We start from the raw sequence: 10,279 nt of genomic DNA, 5'->3' as shown, positions 1-10,279 counted from the left end.
TTAACATTTCAGTTTAATTGTGATTAACATACTTGTAGAAAATCAATATTTAAAGTTATACTGATTTAATCTTTCAGTTTACGATTACCTCAAATTTTGTGAGTTCTGCCAACTTATTAGGGTTTACAGTTTAATATGCATTATAAAAACTCTAAATTATTAGTTTGCAGAAACACGTCTTTTTTGTAGTTAATGACTTATGTATCCACAGTTCTTTTTTATACAAGTTGTGGATTTTGTGTGGATGACACTTGAAGATCATATATAAAGATACAAATCACTTTTAATACCCAGCTTCTGATGAGTCTGTGCTGTGGGTGTGCATATAACAAGAAAGAAATGCTGGACCAGACATACCGACAGACGTTCATGGTCAAGTGGAGGAATATCAAATGAAAGGTTATTCATGACTTTAGACACAGTAAATTACAGCAGCTTTCTCTTTGAGCTTTAAAGGTTAAAAAATTAAAAACTTCAATTAATTCCTGCTATGTTATTGAGAAAATTCCAGGTATCCTCACATAATGCAGCAGCTTCAGTACTTCATAACGAAGCTGTGTTAATGGCTACAGAACAAAATTAATGACTCCAGAAATCAGATTCCCACGCAGACAACCGGGGACAGTTTAAGTCGTTTTCTCCCGCAGCCATTCACTGCATCTTTCTTGTGACAGGAAAAATTGTGGTGTTTCTGACCTTAATTTCATCTCCTCATCATGTTGCAATAGATCTCTGTGGAGCGCTTCACCGTGCTAAACAACGACTTCTCCTGCATAACTTATCTCCCTCCCACACGCACACACACCTCGAGAACAGCAGCGTCGGCCTAGCTGCACATTTCAACAACTCAATGCCTGCCATCAGCATCACTCAAAATGAGTTCTACAGTGGATGACTAGTAATAAAAGGCAGAAAGCTTGACTTCTGGGTAGATGTGGGAGGATGGTAAGCTAAATGGAAATTCAGATGTGCAACAAATAACCATTTTAACTTCAGTAATCATTTTAGCAACATTTGATATGTTAAATTTAACATCTATCTATAAAACTAAATTATAAAGAAAAAAATTATGTGTTCAGTTGGCATGATTGGATAAATGCAGATTAATATATTCATACTAAATGTATTATTATTATTATTATTATTGTTGTTGTTGTTTTTTTTTGGATTGATGTGCAAATTAAAGAACAAAACTATGAAAGTGTATGTACATTTGTAAATGTTTGTGTGAATCTCATGATAAAGTGGCATTACTAAATATAATCCTGTAATTATAATACATTTATATTATTAAAGAGGACGCATTACACTTTTCTATTCACTTTGGCGCTATTTTCACAAGCAACTTACATTTTCAAAACTACTAAAACTACTACTAATATCACAACAGATCATCAAAAGTTCAGAGGGTTTTTTTTTCAAACATTTCGGCATTTTTAGTTGTCTTAGTACAACGCACACAATCACAAAGTATCCTTTTCACTACACAAAATAAGTATCTTTCATAAAGCTCTGTCTGTACTATCAAACTTTTCATTTGCATGTATTCTCATTTAGTTTACTATAGGCCTACATTTGTGTATTTTTTAATCTAACTAAACTTAAAGGGGTCATAGTATGCCCATTTCCACCAGTTTATATGATTTTTTAAGGTCTTAATGAAAAGTCTGTAACATAGTTTATTTAAATTTATCAATGGTAATGTAAAAAACACATTTCTTACCCTGTCAAAAACAGCTCTTTCCAGAGCACACATTTTTGTAGCATTTTCCTTTAAATGTTAATGAGCTCCTCTGACCCCGCCCCTCTCTGAGGGACTGTTTACTTTATTAGGAAAGGCGATTGGGAAAGATTCATTAAAAAACCTTACAATCACTTCTTCTGTAGGTGAGGCTGGATCACTAATGATCTATAGGCACATTCCCTTCAAAAACAAACATAATCCACAGCGTCTTCAGCAGATCAGATGTCAGGAGTAAATGATGACTGCTATTTTCATTATTACATCCAACAACAGAACACCTCAATCGCTTAGGAGGCATTCTTGTCTACATCTGCTCCGGCGGTGAAACAATAACAGACTGCTGACAGCTCACTAAGCGAGGGTCTAAGGTAATTATTATTATTAGCGTTAGCATTAGCATCAACTAATATGCTAATTAAAGAGCAAAACTAATGAAAGTTTTTTATATATATAATAATTAAATATATTATTAAAATAATATCTAAAGTATAACAGAATTCATTATTGATTATTATTACTGAGTGCATTTCTGGTTTTTATTCTCTGTTATTAGAGACACCATTGGTCTAGTCCAGATTAGTTAACTCCGTAGACCTAATATGCAACTGAATGAGCAAAAACCAATGAAAGTTATGTGTTTCTATGCTCTCCTCTGCGATTATATTTCAAAGAGGCACTCTCTTAATTTCGAAATCACTGAGAAAACCCGACCTAATTTCTAGAAAGACTGTGTACACATGAAAAAGGCACGACGGTCTTTGAAGTCTAGAATTAGACGCATGAACTCTTGCTCCTCCTTTAGGGCAATGACGCCTTTATCAGTTCTGCTTCTTATTTATTCATAATCTGACTTAATGCTTTTGAAGCATTCAAACAATTGATCAACAGCAAAACACTCCATATACAGCCGTCTGTAAATGGTAGGACACATATTCAAAGGCAGCGATTAATATTTCATATCAGCCTTCAGGATTAGAAAAAGGGTAACGCAGATGAATTGCCCCTAGACAAAGGTTTCTCAATTTAATGCTGCCATAGCGTTCCTTTAAATATTTTAAGGTAATAAAGTGACGTTTATTTTCTCAGTCTAGAACAATGGGTTTAGCAGAATAATGAACATTTGAAACAACTTCACAGAATGTAAATCAGTCACACTCAATGGCCACTTTGCTGCCTAACCATACTAGAGAAATAATGTGAAAGCAACCAGTTGTGCTTCCTCTGTAGTAACTGGTAGGAACGTGCAGACTATAAAAGCATTTATTCTTCTACTCAGCTCGTGCTCCCATCTCCTCAGAGGAGACAGCGGGCAGCTGGAGGACTGTAATTAGCACCTGAAGGCTAATTCTCACCCGGAGTTTATTTTTCGATTAAGGCACCATGGTGGTCTTACTGGGTCACAGTGTCCATTCAGTGGAAACAGCCCAGATTAGATTCATGCACTTGTCTGTACGCAATCATATATACGTGTATGCAGTATGCAAATTCATTCTCAGACACAAGCTATCAGTGACAAAGTAACACAAGCTGAAGGCTACAGAACGAAGGTGTCAGAGAGAAGGGAATGGGAAACATTTGTGCTGATGTTGGCTCTGTGTTAACACCAATTACATAATTATCTCTAAATGGAGAAAGCTGGGAACACCTAGTAACAGTTTTGCATGGGGTGTTAATGTTCCTTCCCTCTCCAGCTGTTGTTCTCTCACCTGCTTTTGTGCAGCTTGTAGTGTTAAAATGTGCCTGCAGAGGCGGACAGAGAAGAATTGTTTGCTGTACAGATTATATTTATGAATTTACAGAATACTCATAAAACACCAGCGATTTTAAAAGTATATAGAAGGTAAACATAAGTTATTCTTTCAGCACAACCATAAACTTGATTATGCATCAAGTTATAGTTTTGGTATAGTGTTCTCCCATAGCAAACTATAGTAGTAGCAAGCTATTGAATAATTTAAGCAATGTTTGTTGTAATAGACAGTTATTAGAAATATTGTGTGTGTGTGTGTGTGTGTGTGTGTGTGTGTGTGTGTGTGTGTGTGTGTGTGTGTGTGTGTGTGTGTGTGTGTGTGTGTGTGTGTGTGTTTGTGTGCAATATTGTGTGTTTATGTCCCTATACATACATATATATATATATATATATATATATATATATATATATATATATATATATATATATTTATATATATATATATATATATATATATATATATATATATTAGCTATTTAACTAAACATACCATTTTAGCATATTATAGTAAAATGTCTTGGTAACGAGTTTCAAAAATGTTAAATATTATAGTTTTTGCTTTGTCCAGTTGTGAGACACTTCCTCAAGATCTAAATTTGTGTTTAATTTTCTCACATATTTTCACACAAGAAGTTGCTGTTGCCAAATCGTGCATAGATTAATTTTTTTAAGTCCCAAAATAAATAAATAAATAAGGAATATGCTAAATATAATGATAACTTAAACAGTGACCATATTAGCATCCACACCAACAAACGATTACATTCTGTTTATTATAAGCACAAGCTACAGTTTTGAAGTCTGCTATTTTAAATCATCGAGCTTTAAAGCAGAATGGATCCTGATTGGCTGTCAATGTTCCAGCTAAAAATAACAATAATAATAATAATAATAATAATAAATAATTTTGAAAGTGATTCCAATGATACTGTTCCTCTATGCTGTTATCGTTATAGTTGTAGAGTGGACTTTAAATTAAGTATAATTTTTAAAACTATATTTTTATAATTAAGTTATAGTTATAATTATAGTTATATCCTTAATGTGAACAGACTCTTAAAATTTAGGATTCTAATGACCATCTTTTGATAGATATTGTGGTAAGACATCGAAGCACTAGGTGATTAGTGGATCTCTAGGTGGGGAAATCAACATACAATTGTTGGTTTCTAGGTCTGGTAAAGGGTGATGGGAGTGAACTAACAGGCAGAGGTATACTGAGCTCTTCCTGCACTTAACCCCACATCTGCAGCTGACTGTTACCTCCTCAGTGTTTGTGTGCTTCCTGAAGGACAAGCAGGACTTTGCTTTTGCTTTCAGTACAATGGACAAATCGTTGTTGGTCTCTAATGCACATAAACATTTAATTTTCAATTGCACAATAAAATAAAATTGTATTGTCTTTTTATTCACCAAAAAAAAAACCAGCACTGTCAGTGTGTAAACAAGTGCAACACTTTTGTCAGATTAATGCTGCGAAAAATATAAACCCCATTATTTTAGACCTGGCTGATCTTGCTAGGCAGACGCAGTGATAAAACCTCATAGCACAAGATGTACAATAGTAATCAGTTATACACACTCACTGAGCAGCCGAAACTAACCTGCCAGAAAGCCATTGTTTAGATGTTTCAGTGTGTGAATGGGCCAAATGAAGGAACTCATATAGGTGAAAAATGAATGTTTTGTGTTATTTTTTATCAAATGTTTCTTTAGCGTAACTGAAACAAAAGTTTATTTCTTTTATCACTTTTCTTTTGTTCACATCACACACCTTTATGAGAGTCTCATGGGGTAGGAGAGTCTGAAATGCATGTGCAAGTATTTCCAATTATACTTGGAAGAACAGATGGTAAATGAAGCTGATTGAACATTAAAACAACAGTAGCTCATGGTGACACGGTATAAAAGACGTCAGAAATTAAAAAGTTCATACATAACTCACATTTCATGTTCGAAAGCTGCGCGACCAAGTCTCCTCTAGCAGAGAGAGTGTCCCTTGAAAGCTGCTCGTATTTTATCCACTCTGAGGTGATGGAGGGATATGCCTGGAGGAGAGAAATGAAAAGGATCCGAGTGAAATTAAATGGCTCTGTCTGGCAGTCAGCTCAGCGGGGGCCTAGGGTTAATCAGAGGGGGTGCGAGAGAGAGAGGACAACAGTAAAGCAGACAGACTGCAAAACATCAGAGAGACAGAAACAGATCAAGAGGAGAGACTAAGAGAGCAGCGAGTGTGAGACACAGAGTCAAAAACAGACAGAAAGATTCATCAGGATGGAAACTCACAGGGACAGGAGGCATGTTTAGAGAGGCTCGGCTGCCCTTGGAGACCTTTTGAACCCTCTGCAGTGGGTCTGTCTGTGAGTCTCTGCTACAGGAGGTGCTTTATCTGTGTGATGTGCATCAGTGAAAATGCAGGTGTTCGGTGGTGAGGTGTGGTATTGCTTCAGTCTCGCTCTCCGTGGAACCATGCTGATGCAGGTATAGGAAGGAACTCATAAAATCCTGATTTAAACTCAGATATATAAAATGCTGAAACTTATTTAGACAGCAGAATGTACATGCCAAACAACTTTTCATTAATAATAAATACAGAAATAGACTATTGAATAAAATAGGCAATAGTACATACTGTATTTTGCATTTACACACACACACATTTAAAAAAATCATAAATTTTTATGAACTATTACATATTTTTTCAATAATTTATTTAAAGTATTCTGATAAAGTATTATTTAATATATTTCACAAAAGCTTTTGAAACATGGATAGATCTTTGAGTCTCCCTTAATGCAAAACATAATGTCCTAATTTAAGATTTAGGAGAGCTCATAAAGCCCTGAATAAAATAATTTAAGTATTAATGTAAATAATTAATGCTTGTGGAGATGCAAAAAATAGTTATTATATTAGAGAAATAAATATTTACAATATTTAACTAAAATAATTAATTGTCTAACTATATATTATTAGTGCATATATATATATAGAGAGAGAGAGAGAGAGAGAGATAGAGAGAGAGAGGAAACTATTAAGCATATATTTAAATATGTATATTTTTAAGGATTTTGAAACACGGGCCACTCTCTGAGTCACCAATATGCAAAATGTAATTTCTTTTTTTTCTTTAGATTGAAAATATGTATTCCACATGCTCATTTTACAAGGATGGGTCAGAATGCGTCCATGTGCTTATGACAGTGTGCTAATCTTGGTCTGGACAGCTGCTTCTGGTGAAGGCTAAATATTTTCAATGTCATATACAGTGTATTGAAAGTTCAACTGAGAATTCAGAAGCCATTATCAACAGTTTAACTCTGCACAGGCTTCTGAAGTAAATTATGCTGTTTGCCATTATGCCATTTGACGTAAGGTACTTGCAATGTCTATAAAATAGCTGTGCAAAAATAATAATGTCCATTCACCTTATATATGGGAATATGAGTCAAGTCTCAATAAAGAAAACTCTCAGAACGTTGTCAGAGGCCTCCAGAGAGGAAAGCTGCATCACATGAAGAAAATAGTGACTTTTTAACTTTTTCTAATGCTTCTTTTTTTTTTTACAACTTTGAAACTTTAGCAGAGGAGTGTTCTACATTTCCAAGTGAAAAACTATTTCACGCTTCATTCCCAGATCTGAACACTACTTTATTGGAATAAACACTATTACACATTAAGACTTTAAAACTTTGTTAGAACATTACAACCACTTAATTATCTGTATAACACACCATGTTAACAACATTCAAACGAGTTAATTTATAAACGTGTAAATATGGATATATGAATTTGTGAAGAAATGCCCAGAAAGTTATATAAACATACTTGCTCAGCCTTTTTGAAGTAAATAATACAAATGTTTCATAAAGTAAAAATTTTGATACAAACTTTGAAATATCATGGAATATATATATATATATATATATATATATATATATATATATATATATATATATATATATATATATATATATATATATATATACACACTCTCACACCCACACCCACAAACAAACATCATATACTGTAAAAACATTGGTTATAGAAAAGATTACTTTTTAAATACTCCAAATGGTTCAAAAACATTACTTTTCAGGTAAATTGTACAAGAATGCTAAGGGGTTAATACTGTCAGCACCACTGATTTTTCTCAAGATGCACAGCAGTAGTGTTTTTATCTAGGCACGTTTATAAAAAACTACTTAAATGTCCTAATTGAACTATGGCCTAATTCTGGCTTGACCCAAGCCCTGTCTGTGAAACCAGGCCTCGATGTTTTTTGTAAATGATATGATTCACGCCATTCCATTACTCGCTGTCCTCTACTGCCCTCTAGTGTCTGTAAATGTAACTATGTAACTATAAAGCAGATACCATGAACGTCTATGAAATTAGATGGTCCTGCAGTTGTGGATTTATGGTTGCCTATTAATTAGAGGGGCACAACAAACACATGAGCCTCAGGTGTTTCAAAAAATGGTTCAACAAAATACAGTTTCTGATATTATGCCTAAAGAAAAATCGTTCGTAGTTTCGACCACCTCGATCTTTCTCCAAGACAGCATTCCAAAAAAATCCAAAGCAAGCCACTGAGCTAACACACCATTTTTCTGTTTACCAATTGATGTCAAAGACAATTTACATCCATTAAACTAGCCTAGCTATCTATTTACTGAAATCATTGATACTTTTTACTGTCTAATATTTCTAAGATTCAGACCAGAAATTATTAAACAATAAATTACTTAAATTAAAATAAAATAAAAAGTCTAAACGTTCTTTTTAAAGTCTGAAACGGCACAGGATGTGTTTTGTCATGACCCTGAATATGATTTGATGGATGGATAAATGGACGTGATGGACATTCTCATTAAAAATGTGCTATTACAACATATTATTGTCACCAGTAGATGGCAGTCATCACTCACAAATGTAAACCTCAGAATTACAGCTGTATTATTGAAATTATTGGTACTTGTAACTGGTAGGCTTAATCAGCGAGGATCTTAAAACCCTTCAGATACAAACTTCTTTATTTCTTTCTTTCTTTTTCTCCATAACTTGGAAAATCCAAAAGTATTTAGGAGCTTAATGTCTTTGAACTTTACCAATAAAAATGATCATTTAAATTAAGAACATCTCTCATCTCCATGTCTATATCATACCTAGAACCTGCTTGCCAAAACTAGCAAAACTTGATTTACTTTTGCACCTTCTACTCACAAAAAAAATGGTCCAGTAATAAAGATTAATTAAGATGAGTCACTTTTTCCAGTGTTGTTGTCCTAAAGCAACATGTAAAAAATAGACTCTCACTGGATGCATAAAGCAATCAACCATTTCGACTCCAAGGCCCCCTACTGTCCACAACAATATTTGAAGCTCCCAGTACTTTTTCAGTCGTTTGTGATTTACTGGATAACAGATCATTTTTATTTTTGAAAAAAAAAATGAAATAATTTCAATTAAATATTCAAAGCTTGACATATCTATTATAAAAATGCCCATCGAGTAATAGCAGTTTAATTTCAAGACTTATCCAGGTCAAGAAAAGTCACCTTTATTAATATAGCGCTTTAAACAAAAAAGATTGTGTCAAAGCAACTGAACAACATTAATTAGGAAAACAGTGTGTCAATAATGCAAAATGACAGTTAAAGGCAGTTCATTTTAAATAGTATCTGTGCAATCATTCGCAATCAAGTCAACAATATCGCTGTAGATGAAGTGTCCCCAACTAAGCAAGCCACAGGCGAAAGCGGCAAGGAACCGAAACTCCATCTGTGACAGAATGGAGAAAAAACCTTGGGAGAAACCAGGCTCAGTTTGGGGGCCAGTTTTCCTCTTACCAGATGAAACCAGCAGTTCAATTCCATGCTGCAGAAAAGTCAGATTGTGCAGAAGAATCATCTGTTTGCTGTGGTCTTGTCCCGCTGGTTGTCTGAGAAAAGGTCTTCACTGGGTATTTGTCTCTGCTGCACATCTAGTTGTCCTGGTCTCCGCTGTCTTTCAGGGCTGTAGAGGTCCTTTCTAGGTGCTGATACGTTCTGGATCCGGGTGACTGCAGTGACCCTCTGATCTGGATACAGACTGGATCTGCTGTCTACGGTGACCTCAGAATAAGAGAGAAACAGACTAATATCAGCATTTACCTAATTAATGCAGCCTAAAAATCCTTTAAAGGCAAGCGTATTAGTGTGTTATGTGTAAACCAGGTTAAAGTCTTTAATCTACAGTAGATTTAAACTGCAAGAGTGTGTCTGCCTCCCGAACAATGTTAGGTAGGTTATTCCAGAGTTTTGGTGCTAAATAGGAGAAGGATCTGCCGCCCACAGTTGATTTTGATATTCCAGGTATTATCAAATTGCCTGAGTTTTGAGAACACATCGGACGTGGAGGACTATAACCAGGGGTGCACATAATATTTTTCAGCCTGGTTCTCATAAGAGAACCTGGAGATTTGGTTTGGTCCTCACACTGCACATAGCATGACCCATGTAAAATGCAACTATAAAAAATTAATTAATGATAGTAATAATATTATAACTATTATCACCTTATTTATTTAGTTTTTTTATATAATAGTAAATAAACTAAATAATAGTGTCTGATAATATTATTAAAAAATAAAAACCAGTCCTAGTATTAAATACAAATGCATTTATTTTAAAGGAAATAAACGTAAAAATAAAATGCGAATATTTATAACTACTTTGTTTGTTTGCCTCTTTAAGAAGAATAGCTTTATGTATTCCCCAATTTTAAGTCGCTTAGGAAAAAGC

At 34.3% G+C, this 10,279-nt stretch overlaps 1 pseudogene; it reads right to left on the bottom strand.

The window, feature by feature from the left end:
- LOC113062678 (stathmin-4-like) overlaps positions 1-5,965 on the bottom strand; it is a 7,690-nt pseudogene extending 1,725 nt beyond the window's left edge.
- Positions 5,966-10,279: the final 4,314 nt, after the last annotated feature.

The sequence above is a fragment of the Carassius auratus genome, chromosome 45 (genome assembly GCF_003368295.1).
Source record: "Carassius auratus strain Wakin chromosome 45, ASM336829v1, whole genome shotgun sequence".
Classification (NCBI taxonomy): Eukaryota; Metazoa; Chordata; class Actinopteri; order Cypriniformes; family Cyprinidae; genus Carassius; species Carassius auratus.
This window is presented reverse-complemented; position numbering and strand designations above follow the sequence as displayed.